At 36.1% G+C, this 26,711-nt stretch overlaps 1 protein-coding gene across 1 annotated transcript in view; it reads left to right on the top strand.

Annotated features, from left to right (window-relative positions):
- The window catches only part of LOC132947060 (uncharacterized), a 140,770-nt gene that overhangs the window by 65,445 nt on the left and 48,614 nt on the right, over positions 1-26,711 (top strand). The window lies entirely within an intron of this gene.

Below are 26,711 nucleotides of genomic sequence, written 5' to 3' on the forward strand. Positions count from 1 at the left end.
TCCGCTTCTTTGGCCAGGTCTCTGATGATTATCTATCCATAGAACCCTTTAATATATATATATTTTTTTTATTATTTAATTAATAACGCCAACGTAAGTACTTAATGATGTTTTTACAATGTTACAAATTACGATAAAACCATTTAATTATAATATACTCATTAGTCATTAAAGTCATTATACTTATATGGGGAAAAATATTTACAAAAAAATCGTTCGGTACAGACAGTTAATGTACTTAGTGACATGCGCAGTGACTATCGTGGCATGCGTAAACACTTATATTAGGTATTTTATAAAGTCACTTCTATAACACTATATGTATAATATGGTTATGGTATGTCGAAACTGAACTTTAACGGTGACGATAAGCCGTACGGGTCTTATTATAATAATATTATATCGAAACGATAATATCCTCACTGGTGTGATACATACGATATATAGTCCATAGTATACGCTTAGCGATTATTCTATATATAAATATCAATGTATTATTCGCATTTCGTGCGCACAACGACCGTTTAACGTACGACGGGGTTATGCGTTCCTATAATAATATTATACTGCTGCGGCGGAGACTTATACCGTGCGGGGCGGCTTTTCAAATCGCACCATTATATTATTTTATACCGTATTTAAATACCGGTAGTTCCGAGTGCCGGTGACATATCGGTAAATCGGATCGTTATACGGCGCGTACTATGTACTCGCGACATAATAATATACATATAATGTACCCATTTTATACTAAGTCCATATCTCTCGCCGTGTAGTGGGTGTGTGTCCCACAAACACACTGCGGCGGGCAACCGGTGGTTGTCGGACACTTTCTCATGACCTCGCGCGCGTTCGCACACATGTCAGTGTGTTTGTGTGTGTGTGTGTGTGTGTGTGTGTGTGTGTGTGTGTGTGTGTGTGTGAGTGTGTTAGTGCCAGTGTGTGAGTGTGTGTGTTGCGAGCGCCCACACGCGCCCCGGTCGTGATCGAGTCCGAAAACGCGGGAGCCGCAGCGAGAAGGATCGCGTGCTCCGGTCGTGAACGGGACCGGCCGCAGCCGTCATCTTCGTCATCGCGCGGAGGCATAACAGTATAATAATAATAATAATAATACTAATAATAGTGATAATAATAATAAAACATAAATAAATAAACAATAATACAATTATTACTATAACTGATACTTTATTATATACCTATACATATTATTATAATACGCGATGCACCGCCGCCGTCGTCGTGCCCGACACCTTATCATTATCCATCGTTTTTTGGACGTCGTCGTCGCCGTCGTCATCGTCGTCTTCGTCTTCAGTTTTATTTTTTTTTTCGTTCCCACGATGATATATTATAGGTAGGCACTTACAACACATACAGCATACCCGCAGTGTTGTGTGTACATGGTAATCGTGTAAACATAATATTATTATATTATTCCTATTCCGATTGGTGTAAAAAAACGGATGGGAATACAAAAAAGTAGCTCGATTCAAATACCGTCACTGCACGAGGAGGCGTACCCACCTTCCTATGATAACGACTTGTAATGTTTTAATTTATTTCAACTATCCATAATATAATATGTACGGCAGTGTGTTCAGTGTTCACGCTCCGAGGAAAGTGCAGCGCCACTTAATTTTTCAGACGGTTAAAATAGCATAATATAATAGATATATGGAAATGGGCTATTATAATTACTATACTGATTGTAATTACAGAAATAGAGGAATACGATTTTGTTAAATATATGTAATCGTACGCATTGTGAAATATTATTTCTTTTATATATAAAAGTTTTTTAGCATCACATTACAATGTGGTCAAATTATAAAATAATTGTATGAGTACCTAACTTATAAAGTTTTTTAAGTTTTCTGACATTAAATCATCCAAACTTAGGTATATAAATTAGCATTTTTAACATATTATTTTATTCTTTATCAGATAATACTGATAATATAATACAGTAAGATTACTAATTTTTCACTAGGTATACAATAATTATGTCAGCCACTTATCAAAACTTTAGTATAATACTATCTTTAGTCCAATCCAAAATGTTTTATAATAATGGTATAATTTCCACATTAATTTATAGGTACCTATTCATTTTACCTATTCTTATTTCAGCATTTTCCGATTGTCCATTTAATTTAAAATTAAGACATACACCTAGTAATTCAAATGTTTTTCATACAATTTAAACATTACAAATTATAGTTTATATTATTGTCCTTTTTATTTACAACAGTCACAATAATTTATGGTTATAAATTATAAATACGTACGTATCCATAAATACACTATCTTTAATCATCGTGTTCGCAGTTGTTTGGTATATTAATAATATTATATCCATGAATTTTTATTTTACAATTTAATTACACGGTATGCATGGTAAAATAAGTCCATGAAACAGGAAAGTACATACCTTCTGAAAAAAATTATTACAGACAAACCCCAAAAATTATATTTCGATTGAAGGTCACTTGGCCAAAATATTCAGAATCTTAGGTAACACCTGACTCCTATTGTACCTTATATACGTACCATACCTATACGTACATGCCCATAAATTCATTAATGGTTGGGGCGGATTGTTTGTTCAACTGGTGCGGCGGCGGTACATAAAAAACACACAAACCGCCTCGAGACCCATCGCCGCCGTCGTGTGTACATTAATTGTTCGTTTGAATTACTTTACGATATTACTACGTTTCTTTTTCTTATTATTGATTGCGATTACGCGATAACGTGAAGGGTTTTTTTACGATCACGGTCGAGTTGTGTAGAATTTTTAGCGGTCAAAATTTTTATAAACTCCTTCCGGTAAAAAAAAAAAAAAAAAACAATAATCTCTAAGATTCCCAGCACATAATTATTAAAATTCACTAATATTAAATTTCGAACTCTCCCCGTGAAAATGCATACCGGTTTCCCAAACAACTATTCTGTGCAGTGTTTATGTAGGTATATATAATAATATTATTGTTATATGTTTGTATTTTATTATGTTGAGGAATACACTCTAATATTGACAGTATTGCGGTTATATATTAGTATTACTAATACTAATACTAATAATACTAATATTCAAATTCAAATTCCCTGGATATTCTTAATTATGTAATTTAATTATGTAGCTAATTAATCACATTCAATTATACAAAATATATACATTTTACCTACGTCACGTTTTCAGAAAATATGCATTTTCAACGCTGCAACGTTTAAAATATCATCTGGAAATTTGAATATACGCTTGGTGAGTATAGGTTTTCCACTATTACGAGTTACAGTTATAATCTCCTAACTATATACGTCTATATACACATATATATTCGTGGACTATAATAGTTATAACTACCACTTACTATAATAATATATATGGGCATATTCCGCAATGTACACAAAGTGAACCATGTACACGGACCAATAGCATGATCGATTTTAAAAATAAGTAGCTAATTTTATTCTTAATATATTATTATATTATGAACTACAGGCGTCTCACAATTAAAATTATATTCCCACGAGTTCTGAAATCGATACAATCGCCAAACAATTATTAGGTATAGAAAAAAACGAAAACGAAGAAGGAAATACCCTTTAATTATTATACACGGTCAACGGTATTGATTATTCAGACTTAAAAATTTAAAATAAACAACAAATGGACGTCTTGTCTCGAAATATTTTTTAAACGCATAATATGAATAATAATAATATAATATTATGCATATTATTATTTCCATTATAATATTACGAGTTCAGTGTATATATATTATATATATAGATCAACGTGTTAACGTCAAATCTGACCTAAATGTAGTCGTTTAAACGGACAAATACACATCGACAGATATTATTATTTTTCAATCATGCTAATGAACACGTTTTAAAACGCGATACGATTACAAACTGTCTCATACAAAATAAAATATAATATCTCGATACGTTTTATATAATATTATATAGGTGCACGCACTATAGGTTCTTTAAACGTCAATATTATTGTATGCATTTTTGAAACAATGCACTATCGGGTCGGGTATTATAATATTATTATGTATGTGAAATGCGGTTCGCAGGGGTCACGAACGAAAAGGGCAGCTAATTAAAGTCATTATACGACTTGACGTACATGGCCAAATGAACATAAACAATACGACATTTGTCTTTGAAACGTAGGTACGTCCTATCCTTGCAGGTACTCGAAGCTATATTATTATATTATCTGGGATCTTTAATTTGTTTGCGTTTTTGTTTCACGGTGAATTTTTTTTTTCTCCATTATTCGCACACTTTGATTACAAATTTTTACTCTACGCCGCACTAAACGTACGTGCGCGTTATAAATAGCGCTCGTAAACGTCGCATAGGCTCGCACTCGACCTTTGTATAGTTAGGTATAGGTAGGTATCTATTATATATTATAGTTGCAGCCTATTACGGTAATAATATAATATGTGCTCATAATATTGTTAAATAAACGAACCGTAAACATTTCTGATCGTCCCATTGTTATATCACGCGACTTACCATTGCGAGTTGTACAGGTACGTTTTTAATTTCAAATGTCAAGGCGGCAAAATAATCGCGAGATGCGTCTGACCCGGATTGTGAGTCGCGGATGTCACCCCACTGCGGTAAAAAATAAAAAATGATGTATTATAAAAAATACAACGATCGTTGCCGAATAAAAATGATCATATCTCGAGCTCGTTTGAAATATAATAGTTAGGTACATACTCATTTATTATTATAGGTATGTGTTTAATGTGTATGTTTATGTGTGTGTGTATATTTCACGGTTTCATCGAACTCATATTACAATAACATTAATAATATTATTATTTATTAACATTGTAACTGCACACTGAACCGCACTCGATCTGTACAGGTAACACACGCACATATTATATCATTACACACACATGCACACATCATTGGTACAGGGTGATAGTTTATCGTGAACAAAATATCTCGCCTGAGAAATTGAGAAATCTTATCTCATTAGTTTTCAGAACAATGCCGATAGATAGTGATCGTAGAAAAATGCGAAACAGTAATAATTAGAGCTGTGCAATGAAAGTTCGAAAAAATGCATAATAAATCCCCATGAAAAACCTTATGAGAGCATTAATACTCCTCAAATAGTTGAGATCTGTTATTTAAAAAATATAAATCATCTGAGAGTAAAATTTAAAAATATCGAAAAAAATAATAAAAATTTGACATAAAAAGACAAAAAATGCAAAAAAATAGTGGGATAAGAGTTTCAGAATTTAATTTATTTTAGTACCATACTTACCAATAATTCCTAAGAAGCTATGTTCAGGTCATACGGTATTACAGTATAAGCTGAAAATAATAGATTTTTCGACAAGTTCATAGTTTTAGTAAAATAATATAGGAATATACTAATAACGATAAAACTAATATAGAAACGTTGAGATAAAAAATAATATTTAAAAATCGTATTTCCTTATGTATGGACTATAGTCACCTACTAGCTAGTAGCTATACCTATTATTATATAGTTCACGACAAAGAATCACCCTATATACTACACGTATATCGCGTACAACACGCGTATATAATATTATTATTATGTCCTACTGCCAGACGGACGAGGTTATTTATTTATTTTTCCTTAACCCCCAGTCTTTTACACGATGAGCTGCGCGTATTCGTCCGGTCGGCTCGTCGTCGTCGGGTAGAACCACTTTGCGCCACCGCCGCCGCCGACGTCTTTACACGCCGATATATCACGCGGCGGGTGACGGAGACGACGCTCACGTTTGCATTTCACAATAATAATAATAATAATAATAATATAATGGTAGCCGGGTGCAATATTATTATTAATATAATATTATTATCATATAATATACAAAACGTTGCCGCGCGCGACCAACGACCTGCCGAGCGCCGTCTCGCGTATTCCCGCGCGGACGGCGGCGACGGGCGACGTGTCGGCGCGATTTATCGTCTGCCGCCGCCGCCGCCGCTCGAACTGGGCTACGTCCAATAAATGAAATGTGCGCCGCCGTTGTTACCGATGTATAATATTATTATACTTACGTAAAATGCGGCTAACATCGCTCGGTGTTCATAATCGTAATGATGATAATAATAATAATAATAATATGTCTGATCGCGAGAGCAAAAGAAAATAATATTATAATCCTCGAAACCTGCATGGTATGATATATTGTTTGGTTTTATAACTCGTCAGTAGTGCAACTACCTATATTATAACAGCTGTACAGACTTCGAGAGGGTGCTGTAATAATGTGCTACAATTATTATTATGTAACTTTCGTACAGTCGTTATGGATACCCAAGTCGGCGAAATGCTGCTGTACCGTACCTAGAGTGCTTCTTACTAACCAATTTCTAATCTTCAGAAAAAGTACGTTCATAATATTATGTCACCGAACTCTCGGGGTAGGTAATACGCAGCTATTAATACAATACTAACTATTTACCTAATACAATTGAAATGAAAGATAAGAAAAAAATTATCCAAACCGATCATACATTTCATATAGGTAGTTATATTATATTAGTTTTATATAATTTATTTTGATAGGCTTTTGAGGGTATTCGTATCTCATCGTTCAACTCCAATAGACTGCTATAGAGTGACTCACAGTCACATAAATTTAGTTTTGGCTCACGAGAACCGAATATTTTTTGTTTATTTAAATACAGTTGCTATTGGTTACGTATTATCTAATATATAAAATTATCGTGTCACAATTATGTTAGTTACCATACTCATCCGAAACGGCTCGACCGATTTTTATAAAATTTATTATGCGTATTCAGTAGGTCTGAGAATCGGCTACTATCTATTTTTCATACCCCTAAGTGATAAGGGTTGTCCAGAAAAAAATAAAAATAAAAATATTATTATTATTAAAATAATAATTGTGTATTATATATTGGTTGCTATTAGTTAATCGGGCATGTTTGTAAGTTTGTATTATTATTTTTCGTCAATATGTATATATATATATATATATATATAAATGAATGTTTGTGTGTAGATTAGACCTCTAGAAAGAAGATAGGCTAATTAAAAAAGGATTAAATTTGGTTTTATTTTATTCATCGGATTTTAGTACGGTTAGGTTGGGTTAGGATTTTGTATTAATTGATTATATTAATCCACCGTAGGTGGAATTAAGTAAAAACGACAAACTTGGTATAACTTTGATACTTTAGAGTTAAATGTATGTACTTATGTACAAACAGCACGGGGTCCGCGATCTACCACAGGTAGACTGCCTACCTGATAATATACTGCTGCGAATCAGAATTTTTATTCCGGGCAACAGAAAAGTTAAGATAAATCTAGAAAATCATACACCGAATATTAAATAAAGCATTGAACAAAGTTTGAGTCATGTACAGTTTGTACATTTAACGGGTAACGAAGTGCATGGGATCTGCTAGTAACATATATAATTATTATAGTATTATTATAACTAATAGAAATATGATGTATAGACATGTTTACAAAGATATTTAAAAATTAAAATCAAATACCGATGAACACAATAATTATAGGTACAATAATTACCAACTTTTATAATTTGCTTTCTTAATTTATTCTGAATATATTATTGATGTAAGTACACATATAAAGACGAATTTCAATCTTAACGATGTGTACGTCGGCTTCCAAGCATTCGTTATTGAAACTGTTGCCAGTTTTTGTATTTGCATCTAACTGTACACGTATTCCTACAGAATTAAGAAGTGGACCTATCTTAAAATTAAATCAGTGTAACTATATAATGTTTGTGTACATATAGTAAAATAGATTAATTTTAACTCGGACAAGTGTATAGCTTGCAGTACATTGTTTAATGTCACTGTCACATGTTCACATGACCTTTAATCACTTCCTTTTCAATTGACCTTTACAGGAATATCATTCAATGTCCACCCATATAATACTCTTTTGTCATCTATCTCACAATATCTATAGACAACGCACTCAAAACACATTTTCGTTGGGTTCGGTCTTAAAATTCGATCAAAAAAATAACATTGTCAATTGTCATATTATTATTATGTTCCTCGTCGCGTTTTACTCTCATCTTATGATTTAAAATTATTTACTCAGCGGACGGTTTAATGGGATTTTTCGCTATACGTACGACATTATTGTTTCACCGTAAATATATAGGTACCTAAGTAATATTTATATTTTATTATAATATACCCATAGAAGTAGGCACGATAAACGAAGTAACCTAACCGAAATCAATCCGAACACTCTGCCGAAAACGCGTATTATGTTACTCGTACCTATATACTTACATTATAATATAAATACGCATCTTACTAATGGCGTGCGCATTAAGATTTTCGTCGCGTTAAAATGTTGTTTTTGTTTTCTTCGAATTCGTTCACGATTTAAAACTAATAACCATTATGGAATTAGGCAATTCTGTTGCCATTAGGCAACTTTTATTATTATCGGACATAATATAATATTACAGTAATAAATCCGGTCCAGTGGTCATCGTGCAGTGTGCACCGTGTACATTATTGTATGACGTCGCTGTTATAGTAATAACGAATTATAATATTTTAATTGACGCTAGTAATTGACGCGCAAAAACAGGATTTCGTTTTGTCAAAATATATCACGTCGAGCTGTTGCCGCATTAAGTAGCCCGTTGTCGGTTTTTCAAATTTTCCGCAATTCTATACAATTTTAAAATTATATTTTTTATTTTTGTTGCCACCCTATAATTATAATACTTTTCCACCAATCTACGGCCCGATACCTATTTAGGGAGGGGCGTTGATACTGCAGTGCACGATATCGAAAAAAATGACTTCACAGAAATAATACTCGGGCCTTGTAGAATTGTCGGATTTTGATAACTATTTTTTTTATTTGAAAGAATAAGACTTCCTACAGGCCGCATTGAACTCCGATTTTTTATTTTATTTGAAATAATGGTATATAACATAATTTGTAAAAAAACCCTTAAAACTGTATTATTTTTTAAGACATATTTTAAAGTTTGAGATTAAAATATTGAAAAACAGAGTTCGTTGCGGCCTGTAGAATATTACTCTCTGTTAGTTAAAAGTGTATTGACTTGACAAACTTAGCATGCTACTCGATATTTTTCACTTAGACTAAAACTTATGAATCAGAAATATATATTAATATAAGTAACCATTAATTGTATGCGTACCTATATATCTATAGTGGGATTGTGGGAATTAGGTAATTTTTACATTTCTATTCTTTACGTTTCTATATTGATAAACAAAGAGTTAAGCAAAATCGGTTAGAAAATAAAAATATCCAGCCCAAAAACATGAAAAAAACTGTCAAATTTGGTCGATTCCCCGGAACAGGATCGTTATACCCGCAGAGCTTATTTTTGTGGACAAAATTGCATTCGAAACAATATTATAATAAAATAAAATTTGTATTTAGGTACGCCGCGCGCGCGGGTACTTTGACCCCTGCTCGCGCATCACAACACCGCGCGCGCGCGATTGCACCGTCGTTGTCGGCGCGCGGACGTCGTTTCGGAAACTGGCGACGACGACGACGACGACGACCTCCTTACCGCCACCGCCACCGCCGTTTCTTCGACCATTATTGAAGACGCGTTTGGCCGGCCGGCAAGAGAGGCCTTTATTATTATTATTATTATTATATTATCTGATTTCTCGCCCGAGCGAATTCTCAGTGCTAAAAATAAATGCGGATAAAAAATCGCGTCCACGCACTGCAGCTGTAGCAGAGCTCGTCTCGTATTTTATACCACCTATAACACTATTATACCCTATACGCGGTAACCCGCGATAATAAACATTATTTTACTGCGTTCGACGACGACGACGGTGCGCTGCTTCTTCTTCTACTTGACGCGCCCGGCATCGATTACAGACGGAGGCGGCGGCGGCGCGTTGACGGGTGAATGGACGACGAGTAGTCCGTCGGCGGCCCGCGGAGTACCTACCTGTAGATTATAATACCGCGTGCGTGTGAGCCAGGGAGATCGTATATATACAGGACGCATTCAACAGGTAGAGGTTGTTCTCGGTTTGGCACTTGTACGCATTTTACGATTGTAAAATTCAATCAGTCCTCTGCAGCAACGCGTATGATGCGACGGTATATTATACATATAGGTGGTATAGCCGGTATCGGGTGGTAGCGAGCGGGTAACGGATTCCCTGGATGACGCGAGACGATCGGCCGCCATAAATCGGCGGCGACAAAAACGACGACTCGTTTGATGTATAATATATAATATTATAATGTGTGCGATCCATTTATACTTCGCGCTTAAATTGCAGCAGCGAGTCGCCGTCGGCCTCTGATCTACAGCGTTCGTCCCGGTGCGTGACATTATACCTATATATGTAACCTTTATAATATATATATACACATATTGTTATTATCATTATTATTTAATAACACCGTGGCAACCGTGGTATATTGACGTATTTGGACGAGGCGATTTTTCAAACCAGAGGACGTGGTGGAAGATTTCTTTTACACAGATGTTTTTATTATCTGTCTAATTTTTTAATAGCTGTTTTAAAATTGTTTACCCTTCTTCCGATTCTAATCCAATACTATATTATTTTTGTGCGTAAGAAATATGAGTATGTCATTTAAATAAGTATATAATAGCCATATAGGATGGTATCTAATATTTTGGGTAAAATGTGGGTACTATACTTACGCAAACTATTGGCGGATATGCTTGCTTTCGAACGTTGTGAGCAAGAACAATTTTAAGTCTTGAAACTGTATGAACTTTTGTCTCCTCCACGAGCTTTTCCCATATTATTTAATATGTCGTATTGTAATTTATTTTTACTATATATAGGGCTATAGGTTTGAAATTTTAATGTAAATTCGCAAATAATTGTGCCACCTATATAATATTATATAAACGCACGTGTCTTTGTAGCGCGTGTGCGATGGTAGGTATATAATATTATAATTTAACCTATAATACCTATCTATAACTGCGTGGCGGTGACGGGACATCACAACAATGAACCGCCGGATAATTACAGGTCGGACGACTGTTTAACAAAATAACATATAACGCAATATATTATTATAATGACGTATTGACGCGAGTTTGCGTGGTGGTCTTTCGAAACCGATTGCCGACCGTTATTATAACGCATCGTGTCATTATAATATTATTATTTCAACAAACGTTTCGGCGCGCGTAGGTAAGACGAACATTATTACTATTGGAAACGATAATTGTCGGTTTCGATGATATCGGAGAGGCGCGTCGTCGTCGTACATTTCCTTCGACATTGCGATACAATAATAATTTTATGTGCTCGTAAGTTCGATACAATATCCTCTTGGGCTCGTGGACCGGACGTGGGACTCGACGAAAAATTATTATACTTTGTCAGCACGGGTCGGAGGATCCACCCCACCAGTGGCTTTTGATGGGTAGAGGTAATCAAGTCATGTCCGAGCGAGTTATTGGATTATTATAATGATTATAATATTAAATTATACGCAGCGGTTTTCCAGATATCAACCTTTTTATATCCACCACTGTCCACTTACACGGTTTGAAAATGTTAATGTATCGCTGCACTGGTTTGCTTAACAAAAATGTAGGTATAGTGCAGGTACACGTTGTATTACACGTGCTAAATTTCATTTTATTACGAACTACGCATAATATAAGCATTTATTGCACAAAAAGAAAATGAAATATGTACCTACAGGATTATTATTTATTTTATAATTAATATCAAACAAACCAAAGAATTTCAATTTGAATTAATGACCCATTTCATTTTTGTATACAGAGAGATTTTCTTAGCGTACCTGCACCTATATATACGAGCTTTACGCGTACCACATGCAGCTGAGAAACGCTGTTATATATCGCAAAGGAGTTTTAAATTTGTTTAACGGACCAGCTGTATGTGATATTAATGTTATACGATTTAACGCCACGAATGTTTTTTTTTTTTTTTTGAAAACGACAAATAAATAAATAATTACTATGATATCACCGCTACACGGTCGTCTCTATCGATAGTTCAGTCGACTGCAGCAAGAAGGACCATTGCGAAATCGACACATTTTTATTAGGATTTCGCAATTCTCTCGTTTATTTGATTTCGTCCGTGTGTTCAACATCGAAAATTGATAATCATCGTTAACCGTGAAGCATAATATACCGAATATCTATCGTGTACCACGCGACGACGACGACGACGACGAGGTATCATCATCGCAGATAATATACACACTGCAGCAGCAACTAAAATAATATTATAATATGCGTTACTAGTTACTATATACACCTCAAGGTTATTTTCAAAATTAATATTGTTCGCCGACTGGACGGCCAAATTATATTTATACATAATATGTACTTACGCCGGTACGTGTATATAATCATTATTAGCGAAATCCATCAAGTCCGGCTGTTGTTTATAACATAATTATTATTATTATTATTATATCGGGTGTTTCGAGTCGGTTTTTTTTTCATTTATTTTGACTTTGTATTATTATTATGATATATGGATAAGTAATTATTATGTCGCGCACACGCTGGACGACCATCTTACGACATTATATTATTATTGAAAGGTTCATTTCTCCATCCCCTCCATATATAGAATAAACCGTTTTTACAGGTTCCCCAATCCCAATACACTATTCAGGCAATCAACGAATAATTACCGATTTTCTCTTAAGTGGTATCTACGTGAAAATTACCAACGTTTCTGTGTAATACGACATTACTGTGATAAAATAAAAAGTTGACTGCTCTTGTCAGGAAAGCTTTGGGAGTTGTAGTTTGAGCCTGCACGTTCACATATTATAATCTAACACGTACTACCGATATTATATTATACGCCTTCATCTGATCCGCCACCGCAGGTGGATTGACCGTCGCACGATGTCGATCGAATTAGTTGACGAACCTAGGTATTGAATCAATGCCAATTTGCCCGTGAACTTCAGAGGTATACACTAAGACCGAGATAGGTACATATCGACATGGTATACCGTATTTTTGATAATTTTCTACCGGCAAGTCGTGGGTTGAAAAAGCGGTAAAAAAAAATCAGCTGTAGTATAATTATTTATTATATTGTAAACGCGCGGCCGTTTGTTTGACTTACTTACACACACACACACACTCGGCCACCCACCACCCGCTTGCCGATGTCAAACTGAAAACCGGCACGTCCGTCCGCGCCGCGTCGCCCGCGCGCCAGTGCCCACGCCGTCGCGGGTCTCCGGGACAGCCGCCGCGCCGCCGCCGTCGCCCAGCTATTATAGTGACTGAATGCGCGCGCGCGCCGCGCTCCCGTCCGCGACCGATGGCCACTCGCCGATCGGGGCGGCGGCCGCGGTCGTTAAACGCGCGCGCGCCCGTCCGCGTCTTATCTGCCAGGCTCATCGGTTCGCGCGCGTTATTGTCCGGCGGCGGCGAATAAAATGTGGTGGTAAATAGTAACGGGGCCGCCGCGGCTGCCGCGAAGAGGACAGTACAATTACAATCGGCCGCCGTGTCCGTCAACGTCCGTCGGCTGAGGCGGGAGGAGAAGAGTAGAAAAAGAAAAATAAGCACGTCGCCGCCGCCGCCGCCGCTGCCGCTGCCGCATTCGTCGTCGTCGTCGTCGGGTTGTCCGTCAAACGGACGTAACGTGGCCCGCGGCAATCCGGATAGAAGTTTTCGCGCGCAAATTAGCGTAGCTATATATTATATTTTATATATACGGCGTGTACATATATACAGGGTGTACAAAATGTGTGCACAAACATCTGACGTGTATAATGTAATTCCTATTAGTATACGATAATATTATATTTTAAGTCGTCAGATATGCCGCGTGTGTGCAGATGCACCCTTTCGGATAATATACAGAGTGATATTCTCCAAGCGTGCTCACCCCCCCCCCCCCCCCCCCCCCGGTGCAATAACGCAATTATTCAAACTATGATTTTTTGGATTTTTAAATTTTCCCAATTCAAGACCATAATTCATGAAATTTTGTCCTGCGTAGAAATACAAACTTCAGTCTTTTTCTTTTTCGATTGACAACTACAGGTACTGTAAATTATTTAGAGAATGATTTTTGTGTAAATGTAAAATTCAAACGAGCTGTTTTTTAATTATTTAACTATTTGTGCATCAAGGATAATAGCTGCTCTATGATAATAAGCTTGGAAGATAATATGGCGGCTACATATAGTAATTCGAAATGTTTAGTGATTTATATTAATCTATTAATATTTATAATTTATATTTATAATTTATAAAAAATGGTCCAAGTATATAAATACTAGAACCAACATCACATCTATTTTAAATATTTTCAAAACCGTTTTTAAGGACTATATTATAAGTATTTTAATAACTGAAAAACTACTCGTCAAAATTTGAATTAGGCAGGTAAATCAACCCACCAAATATAATTAACAGTAAAAAGGGTCATTTGAAAAAAAAAACAGAAATTAGTGTTGCCACAGGACACTTCTTAAGAACCTAGTACAATTAATCTTGATAATTTCGACAATTTAAAAATACGGTTTGAAGTAAATTCATTATTAAATTAAAAATGTGGGTGTGCATTCTAGGTGAATAATTTTGCAGTATATATAGGCATACCCCTTGCGTACCCATATGAAAATATTATTATAAAAAACCGGTGGTATACGATCCTACTTAGATGTACCTGTACCGCCTATATGTGCGAAATACCGTTCGATGTAAAGACGCGCGGAGTCTTTATATATATTATAATATATATATAGGTGCCTATACTATAGGTACTCTACGCGTGTATTGTTGTCGTCGTATTCATATATAGGTATACAATGTGGTCGAAATAATAAACGGCCTGCCGATAAATCCAAACGAAATCGGATCGTATACGCATGCTGTGTGTGAGAGAGGCGTATAAAATGATGTATATAATAATATAATATACGGTATATAACACATACCGGGTCGCAGATGTTTTTCCGGATCGATAGGTATCGTCGTCGTCCTCTTCTTCGCGTTTTTTTGCGGTCCTCGACGCGCGCGCCACCGATATATAGACATATCATTTATATATATTCATTATATATATTTATATGTACAAAACGTATATACGCTCGCGATATAAAGTATATATATTATATTGTTTCGCCCACAATAACGATTTATGGATCGATCTGGTTTACGAGCGCCTCGGGCTCGGTACGTACACGTATATATGGGTTTGGGTATGCACCGATAGTTATATTATATACATATTATACGGCGTAGAGGCAGATCCGCATATCTTTCTATACATATATATAATAGCGGCTCGCGTCGGATTCTTCTTCGGCCCCTCGATGTATACGCGAATATATATATATAATATATACAATTGTACACATTATATTATAATAATAATAAGTGTAGGCACTGCTGCATCGTATTGTTGTTTTTGTTGTTGTGCATCGCGTATATGCCTGGGGCTGCAGTGCGATGCACCGGCGGCAGTGCAGTTATCTTCCGCGGCGTTTGGTCAAAATATTATACACCGTTGACCGCGGTATGGGTAGATAATTGTATACGCGAATATAATAATTATTTGACTATATACGCGAAAAAACGTAACTCGTTTGACGACGATTTCGTGATATTATTATTAAAACATGAAAAAACCATAACTTTCAAAAATACGTACTGTCCGGCCTGATCTCTTGCTATGCGCATAGTGCGTATACACAATATCATATTATTATGATATGCGGGGGGTATCGGTTATAATATATTATATTATACTCGTACGCTGCAGGTTAGTAGTAAGAAGAATATATAAATACTGCTGCAGAGTGCAGGCTGTATATTATTATCGCCGCGCAGCACTATACAGTAATTTCATACATAAGGTGTTATAATGATATGCGTCTGAATATACTCGTCGTATTAGTATTCGATTTTATTTCTGTTTTTATTATTATTATAATTTTACCGCGAGAAAATTTTCGAAAAACAATCATTTTCGCGAAAACGATTTTTTGCGTTCGATTCCTTTCCACGGTATAAAACAATAGTGCAGTATCGATTAGAGTGCAATAATATTCCGTTCAAATATATAATAATATAACCCGTTATAGGTATATAACATGTATTGACATAGGTAACTTGTTTTTGTTTTTTTTTTCATTTAACAACAACTGCAGTAATATATATATATATGTGCTTATAATAAGGTTCGTTTTTTAATTCGTGTTTGCCTATATAGTTTTTGCCCCTTTGAGAAGTACTTACATATCGTATATACGACATACGTACACATTATATAGTTGGGTATACGTACATATTATACTTGGCAAACACGATTTTCAAACGCAGACGATTAGGTATACACGTCAATAACGGTCGACCGTTAACCATGTCGCAGTCGTTAAAAAATACAATTTACGATGTGCACACGGATAAAACACAAGGTTCTCGTATACGCGCGCGCGTATGTATTCGCTATAAGAGAAATGGCGAAAAACAAATACTTTATTCCTATATAGTTATACGTTATGGAATAGAAATAAGAGACAGCAGCGTTCCGTGTATAATAATAATAATATGTAATATAAATTATAAACGCGAACGGACGATGTTCGTAAAATAATAATAATATATAATATAAATATCGCGATTACGCAAAACGATTATTGTTGTTTTCCGCATGCACTACTGAACCGTGTGCGCGCGGCCAATAACAGCTGAGACGTTTACGGAAGTCGTCCGGCAAACGACTGATGCGGTATATATAGGTAACCAACGTAACCGCACGCACATAATATTATTGTTATACCGCTGGTTATAACTACTGCGGGGGTGGACTGCAGCAGCAGCAGCAGCAGCGCGGCAGCCGACGAGTGGGCTTTCTTTTATATATCGGCTGTATAGGTTTATTGAATTATAGATTTTTTATTATTATTATTGGTTGTCCCGCGGGTAGTCCCGCGGTAGTCCGCGAGTGTGGGTGCAATAAGTTATACCCGCACGGCTATACCACGGTATATATATACTATCGGTTCCGATGATGCGTAATTTTGGTTTTCGCAATGTGCGAGCTCGCGTGAAAACGAAAGCCGCATACGCGTGCACTATAAATTTCTTATCGCGGTCGCGTGTACGACTTACGATTGTACAAGACGTATATACGAGGCGGGGACACCCGGACGCGCGAACCTCCCTGTCTACAATTATATGCAGCCGGTGCAGCAGTGCAGTGTACGTCATATATATTATATTGTGCATGTGTGTGCGTGTGCACATTATATTATATAGAGTGCATCGCGATTGCAGCAGCAGCGCCACCGCCGGTGGGTGGATACAGTTCTCACGGTTCTGGATTTATGTCCCGGGCAGAAGAACACGACACACGGACGACGACGACGACGACGACTACGACGACTACAACTACGACGACGACGACGCTGCGGGTCGTTATTCATTTTTTTTTCCCGCACCGCCCCCGATGACCGGCTTGCCGCCGTAGGTTAGATACATTCGTATAATAATATTATTATATGCCCGCGTCCTGTACACATACATATTATTATTTTAATATTATGTGAGGTAGTTTTTTTTTTTTTTTTAAATGAGACACTCGTATTCTTAGACAATTGCAATGTAAGTATGTATTTTTTCTGATTTCAAAACGTATTATAAAATCGTAACGCTGCTGACCGTTTTTCGAAAAAAATGTTTGTCCGTAAAATATATTAATATGTTTTCCGATAAACATCGCTGTCGGTACCTAAATACTACTTATAATTTTTAGTATATACTATAATATATATTATGTATAATGTTTAATGTTTATGTATAATTTACGGAGTTTTATTGCCAAAGAAATTTTGTTTTTAAATACTTGTAGTGCTAGCTAAAAAAAAATCGACAGTTTGGTTCATTTAACTATATAGTGAATACTCCAGTAAATACTAAATATATTTATAGTTGAAATAGTTTATTATGCGCAACATAAAATTAAATATATTAAATGTGTCATTTAACGAGATGTTAGCAAAAGCCAGCTAACATCTGGTACTATATTATGTTCGCCAAGATTAGAAAAAAAATAAAACTATAAGCCCACCACCATCATTTATATATATTACTGATTTCCTTGCTTCACCATATCTAGTATGACTTTCCCCGTGACTCCATCATAACAATATGATATAGTAGGTATGACACCGGATTCGCATCAAGAACATTATAGTTAGGCCGCTGGTTCAGAGTTACATCGCGCCTGCACTGCAGTCGTGCAGTCTTTTCCAAAAGTTGAGATCTGCTCAACACTGGACATTTTCCGGTATAGATGGTATAATATGGTTATACTGAGTGTATAGTGATTGATAACACGATTGAAATGGCCTGCAAGTAGATAACCGCGGTTAATACTCTTATAGTATAGTTACTCTAGTACGTTAAGGTGGGTTTTCACTACATATAGATACGTGTACGTGTACGTGCATATATTGACCGGATCTGTTGAATATGAACGGTCTCATTAACGTTTTCCATCGTGGTTAGATCGGGTTAGGATTGGTAACATATTAGTTACATATGATATTCTTATGACATCAATATAGAGCCGTGTACACGAAAAAGTTGAACTGGATCCAACTTCGTGGTATCATGGTTAAACCTGTGGTAAGAACGTATAAGCCCTCTGGTATATCAAAAGCTTACCATGTGTATACCAACCAATCACAGAAAAGTATTTTTATGCACGTACACGTACACGTATGAATACACTAATTACATACATTTCCGATTGGGTAGTGGAAACCAACCTTTACTCTTTTGGTATCATGTATAATAACCAAGTTACAACCGAGCGTGCCGAGAATTGACTATACAGCTCGACTCATGAACCCATTATTACCTACCAGTTGTAACCATAATATGGTTACCACGCCCTCGCGAGGCACGACACACTACGTAGGGACCCGTGAATGCGTCTTAATTATTGCACCGATTCTATACACGCGCGTATAACAGATAATATTAATATTGAATTATAAGCGTTTTTAATTTTTTATTGCATCTGACGGAGTTCAATAAAATTATAATAAAATACGAGGTGCACGACATGTCGTCCGCCGCCGCAATAATATCGCGGTCGGACAAAACGTTTAATAAACAAATAACGGGGACGACCGCACGCGCGAGTTTATATTGGAAAACCTTGTACGTTGAGTTGGCGCGCGCCTCGCGACACCTTGTACGGCGCGTAAACCGAAACCGAGTAGCGTGCGCGCGCCGACGATGAACCGCGCGCGCGGAGATTCGTTATCGCTGTGGCGACGGAATGCGCGAGGATGACACTATATTATTATATAAAATACCGCTTGTACCGGTGCACCGTCGTGTTCGCGAAGCGGTAACGATCTTCGAGAACAGTTATTATTATTATTATTTTATAAGAGCCATCCGTCGAGCGCGAAATGCACTGCCGAGTCGCGGATCTAAAAAAATTTCCAGTTTTGTAAAGTACCCGAGTAAAAGTATTCAAATACTTTATAGTACTTCAACAAAGCATTTTAAGAACGTTCTTTCTGTATCTGTATTTAAAATCAAACACTAATCTTCAAATACTTTAATAAATATTTTTAGTTCATATAATAAATAGTTTCTATTCTAATTTTGATATATACGAATTGTATCACTTTGCCCATGTTAAAATTAATCCATCTTTCTATAGTTTTCAGTTTTAGTTCGGTTGAAATATAATATTATAAGTAATACTAACACGCCAATTACGATGGTTGATTTCATGATCCTCCACTTCTTAATATTCTGGATAAGACTGGAGTCTGCATGTAAAATCCGACGTAAACCCTGCAACATGGTGAAGATTTGTGTTCGTCACTCCGTGTGCAGACTTGCAGTTTACATAAAACATATCTCCAGAATTTAGAAAGCAAACCATATTGTAGCATTGACAATTTTGTATAGGTACACATTTGATTTTAAGATTTGTTTGTTTTTTTTATATTTCAGCCTTATTATATTTATTGCGTTTGATTACACTTAAGTTTTTTTGTGCAAGAAAACAGATTTTAAATTTAGCGAAACTTAAATGTTTTAATTCACGCACTCGTCTTCTTCAAACAACAAAACGAAAAGCAACACTGCTATACCCTTAGTTCTGCATGTATCTCCTGCTCGCGCTCGAGTCACGATAATTAATATTCGTTTAAAAACCTCCTATTAAATACCTAACATGTGCACGTGCAAGTACCTGTATATAGTAGGTATAAGGTACGACACGTCTCGGGAAAAAAATTGAATACAAAAAATAATAATAACAATAATCTCAATACGAAATTATAACACCGTCCACCGGTCATCGTAGTACCCATATTATAATATTATTATACCAACTATATGGTATAATAATATTATTTTGTCTACCGCTGTTGTACCTATAGATAATATTTTTATAACGTAGGAACGTTCGCTCGCGCAGTGTTGTGTACTTATAGCGTATACATTGATCGCGAGAGTACGTTCATTATTATTATTACTATTATGATTATTACGCTAATTATATATATAACTCTTTGACACTGGCACCGCTAACCGGTTCGTAGGGAAAAATCTTTTTTTCTCACTAATAGTTTTTATTTTAATTTTAGTTTTATTACTTTTACTGGTTTATATGTCTAATACTAACCTCCTACATCGGTTATTACTTAGTCTTGTAGTGAATATCCACACCGTGTGTTTTTCTTTCATCTTTAAAAAATAATATTATACTGTACAGTTTATATACCTACCTACCTACCTACGACAGTTGTCATTACGTCGTTGTACCTCGCAGTGTACATGTAAGTATCGTATTTAGGTGTAAGGTCAATTTTTATTTTAATATGTACCAACAGTTTAACGCCCCGTAGTCCGTAGGTATGTGTCACCCGAGGAAACGTAACAATTATAATGTATCCTTTGTTTCGATAATGTTCAATACATTAATAATAATAATTTATTCAAACGAATAAAATGGACAGAACCCCAATTATAGTAGGTACCTACTGTATAGATATATTAAGAAGCTTAGAAATTAGAAAATTTTTTAGAAATAACGTAGGTAGTACAAATGAATTGGTAAAAATACTAAAAATACATAGATAGGTACAAAAATATAAAATAATTTTGTCTACTCAGTATATGTAGGTACTAAGTACATAACATTATTTAGGTGTGAGTTTAAAATCCCCACTAGGGGTGAAAAGTATAAATCGAATTAATTCCTGAATATTTATTATGTTTGTTAAATCATATGGCCCTAAAAATGCAAGAGTTTTTAAAAAAAATTGTGCTGTGTTTTGTATGTAGAACGGTAAGCAGGAGCGTTAAAAAGGCGATATAATTCAATCCATAGGGAACATCAATGTTACGATTAATTAATTTAAAAATATAAAATATAATTTCGGCTGATTCGCGTCTTAGACCTAGAGCATATACAGGTGCTATAGAATATTGACAATGATACCATCGCTTACTGTATACTATCTTAACCATAAAAAATATTTTCGAAAAAAAATAACGACGAAGAAAACTATAATTTTTTTTATCAGACTATGAATAAAATACCATATATATTATAAAATTATGTGTACCATGTAGGTAATAATAATGTGGTCCGCGATGGCCACGTACGTCACACACATGCATATTATTACTATACATAGTGTGGTGTAGTAAACGACCGATTTAATCTTTTTTACTTAATATCAATTTAATATACCCATCGGGTGTGCGTGACAAATAATGTTGGCTTATAATCATATTATATTATGTAACGTCTCCTCTAATCGGTTCGCGTGAAACGATCATTACACCGACATCGGTCGAAACTAAACACCCAATTATCGTCGTTTTAATTTTGTTACCTATATTATATTATGTCCGTGTGGTGGTTTGTCATACGGTGGAGCTGCTCAGGGGCGGTAAGGCGGCGTGCATATTATAATAATAATATATTATATCGTTTCCAGCGAGCCTCGTGGTCATTTGTTTTTTGTTATGTTTGTTGTAATATATATCGAGGTACGTCTGTATAGAGGCGGTGGCGGTGGTTGTTAAAATGTTCTCCGCCGATCCTTCACCCGGGTCATAAATCGTCGTCCGACCACGAGCTAAACTCATCATCGCGCGCGCTGGCGCTCATTAAAAATAAAAAAAAGAACAACAAAAAACAAAGACGAATAACGAACGGTGGATAAAATAAAACAAACATAGACCGAGAGACTTCGGATATAATATACCGAGAGAGAGAGAGAGAGTGAGAGAGAGTCTCCAAGAGTAAAAATCTGTTTGCAATAAACTACACGTTAATGGGTTGGCAATTAAACGGACCTTTTTCTAAAAGGGGTCACCTGCGGTACGACCCCGGAGGTGTTTTCCTCCGCAACACGCGCGCGCTCCGCGTGATTTACGGGTATTGTCCGGGGCCGGAGTCCCGCTGCGGGGCGCAAACTAACTATTATTGGCCGATTTATATTATATTATGTTAGCTCGGCGACGCGATATAATATAATAATAATAATATTATGTAGTTCAAAGTTCGCAGGCACGCGACTATTACATATTATATGTACATAATACCGTCAGTCGGCACATATTATATTATTATATTCATAATATGTGTATGTATATGCACGTTTTATATACCTTCATGCCTATACATAATATTATTATTATTATTATTATTATATAAATTACGTGTACGAGTGTATTATAATAATGATAATGTGTGTATACGAGAGGCGCTCTGCTTATTATTATTATCATCATCGTCGTCGTCGTCGTCGTCGTCGTTGCTATAATATTATTTATAATACACGCGCGGCCGCCCCGAGTGACGCGCTGGCGACCATCAATCATAATAATATGTGCGCGGCCGCGATGTCAAAACGTCGTCGTCGTCACCGCCGCCGCCGCCGCCGCCGAGACCGTGGCGCGCGTGCTCGCTATAATATTATAATAATAATATTAATAATATTATACACAAGTGTATTATTATAATGATATAGTAATAGTAATGATATACAGCAGTAATACATTTAGCCGGTTAATTCGGAAGAGATTATTATCCGTCCAGTCGTATGTACACGAGAGTAAACAATCTGGCCCCACGTCGAATTTGACATTCGGTCCGCGGTGTGTGTGTGTGTGTGTGTGTGTATAACTGCGACCGACCGACCGATTGCCGACGCCGGACACGAGCTGTATCATAATAAATAATAATAATTACAATTATAATAACAATAAGACAACGTCAATATACGATATTATAATATAATATCAATCCTGTTCAATACTAATACTAATTCTATAAAAATATATATTATATGACATTGGATTAGTATGCCATTACTTTCAAATTTGGAATGCTACATTCTTGTGCCTAAGGTTTTTTTAACAAAAAAAATACAATAATTTCTTATAATAATAATAATATACTACTAGGTTCATATTATTATCAATATTATATTGGTAACTGATGTGTTTGTTTAGTTAGTTTAATTCTTAAATATTTTAATCGTTGTATGCATTATACATACATTATATACATTCATTCCAAAATATATTATATTATATTTTATAACGGAAAATCATAAATCAAAATTGAAATAATATAAAAGGGCTCTCGAAGTACTTCGCTCCACCAAGCCTCGCATAACTGATATTATGACCTTATAAGATGGCATAAAACATAACCGTATAGACCTAACCTTATAGACGACTTCCGGTGGCGGGTGACTGCCGTCATATCAGTGTATTCATCTGGTTGACACGCGTCGTGGTTAACTTAATCGCGTAAAGATGTAGGTTATTCTATACTGTTGAGAGCGTTGAGACGAAATCGATAAAATAACATTAAAGACGTATTTTTATTTATTTTTACATTAAACTCTAAGATTGGTATACATATTATGATAACGTCGAGTATACATCACATACATAATATTGTATCCCGACACAATATCGTTTAGCTCACAATGCTCTAGGCAGCAGTCACCTGCTGCACCGTAGAGCGGGCGAGATGTGTACTGCAGTTATTACGTCTTACGCTACCCCAGTAGCGGATCCAGTGCTTAATTTTTTTTTTTTTGGAGGGGAGGGTGGCATGGAGGGGGCGAAAGTACTAAAAGTACAAAATTGTAAAACACAGTGTAAAACAAAGGAAAACTACGGCGATTCGGTGTGGACCAAATGCCCCCTTTGTCCCCCCACTGGATCCGCCACTGCCCTACTCTAAGTGTCTTGCTATAATATTGTATTTTTTCCTTATTTCGGACATATTATTTCAGAAAACTTGGGGCGTGGTGTTGCGGCTTCGTCTGCGGGTCATCGCTACGATATTCGAGAAAAATCGCGCCCCAGAAACACGCGGATGATGATAATAATATTATTATATTAAAGTAATGCCAGCAAACGTTTCCTATGTGAGCGGCGTGACGATCGTCGAATCGCTTTGCGTCGATTGTGCCGCGTTTAATACTATATGTCATATAGGTGTACCGATTTACAAATGACGGGGACAAGTTTGCCGCGGCGAATACAGAGTAGGTACAGTTTGTAGGTATACGTTTGATACGAAATTTGTACGTGGTAAAACGTTTTTCTCCGCGTACACCGCGCGTGTGTCATGATGCTGGCATTCGTCGCGTAACCATAATATATATATATAGATAGATAAACCGTATACCGGTACGGTAACGTAAAGAAACGGAAGAGTAAAATAAAAATAAAAAACGGCAAATATATATTATTATAAAAATACGAAAACACGGGTCTGGCTGGCGCGATTCCAACGATACTATAATATGTTGTATAGGTATACTCGCTCGCTCGTCAATAAGGTGTCCGCCGCCGCAAGTATGTATAAAACAGTATATATAGGTACCGCACATATTTTTTTTTTTCGATCCGGTTTGGATTTTTTTTCGCTTTCCGTCGTTGTAAAAATTCAAACTGTATATTATATTAATATAACGCGCGGTGTACCTTTTATAAAATATAGTAGTTATACGACATAGGAAGTGTCGATCTGGCCCACCCGACTGCCCGGCGGCGATTGCCGGGGGCCCTAGGATATTTGTCCAGATTGGGAGCCCGCAGCTAAACGGGAAAATGTATATAACATTTAAATCACGTCTTATTAGTCGCTAGTGGGTTATTTCGAATAAAATTGTTTAACTATAACGACAACGGCGTCTGCCGGTTTCTTCGACACATTGTGCATATTTTTTTTTTTTTTTTTTTTTTTTCTATTGGGTAACCCGCGGCAACATAGGCCATTGGGTGTGGGGAGGGTACTGTAGGTTTTATATTGGGTAGGTTTGGTAGGTTTTATATTGGGTAGGTTGGTACACGTGTGTGTTGTGTTTGGCAGAATTTCTAATGGGGCACCCGTAGGTTTCTGCCGTGCCCCGGGGTGGGGGGATGGCGGCACTTGTTCTCCGGACACCGTGACTTGCCCGAAGAAAAATGCCGCCCAGTGGCCGGGAGTCGAACCCGCGACTGCCAGCGCCGCAGTCGACGCGTTAGACCACTCGGCCACCTCGTCCCCCGTGCATATTTTATGTAGCATTCAAATACGTTCTTATAGTTCTGTGCAAGTTATAATACGTGTGAACAAATATTTTGAAAGCTTAACATTTTCAAAACTAAACCCATATAGATAGCTGATCTCCGACAAGCCAACAATATCTTTAACTCGTCTACGCTTTTTGAAGAAGACATCGTTAAATTTTTAAACAAAGATGAAATTATTAAAATGTGTTAAGATGGCACCGAAAAATTAATAAAACAATACTAATTTCAATATCTTATTTATAATTTATATACCTGATTAATTAATGTAGATTGAATATTGTGTTTTTTTTTTAACAAAAAGGTTTTTTATTTTTATTTTACGTGAACAGATTGTAAAATAAATATGCAAAACATTGTTGATCATAGTTTTTTTTAATAATAACATAATTTTGTCGAAACCTATATTAAAAAGCATTTTTTTTAAGTTATTACGGGGCGTCGTCGAGTCCCATTAAAAATTACCGAGCCTGCAGGGGCTCAATGATGAACCTGACCATAGAGTAATATTGCTCTGTGAACCAGACCGACACTGTGTGTAGTAGGTATAGAATAATATAAAACCTAGGTACCTACAGTCGCCGAATAAAAAAGAAACAAAATGCTTTCGTCCTAAAAACATCGTTTACGACGGCGAGGATTGACGATAATATATTATATCTACTTAACTCAATCGATACATCGGATCTATTCTGTTGATTTATCACGCGCCCGCTGATATCGGAAAGCAACGACGTAAACGTAATATAATCTCATTACGTGGGTGGGGACTGTTTGCGCGGGAGACGACGATTAAAAATGCGATAGATCCGTGTGCGCGATACCGTTCCTCGCTCGCGTATATATTATTCTTTCTCGTCATACATTTTCTCGGTTTGTGTGCGTATATCCCTCCCCCCCAGGGGCCCGGAGGACGTGTGCCCGTCTTTTACCGTCGCGGTATTTGCATATTATTATGATTTAAAGTATTTTATAATATTATCGTAATAATTAATACCGTACACATTATTATTATTATTATTATTATTATTATTACAA

The sequence above is a fragment of the Metopolophium dirhodum genome, chromosome 6, assembly GCF_019925205.1.
Source record: "Metopolophium dirhodum isolate CAU chromosome 6, ASM1992520v1, whole genome shotgun sequence".
NCBI lineage: Eukaryota > Metazoa > Arthropoda > Insecta > Hemiptera > Aphididae > Metopolophium > Metopolophium dirhodum.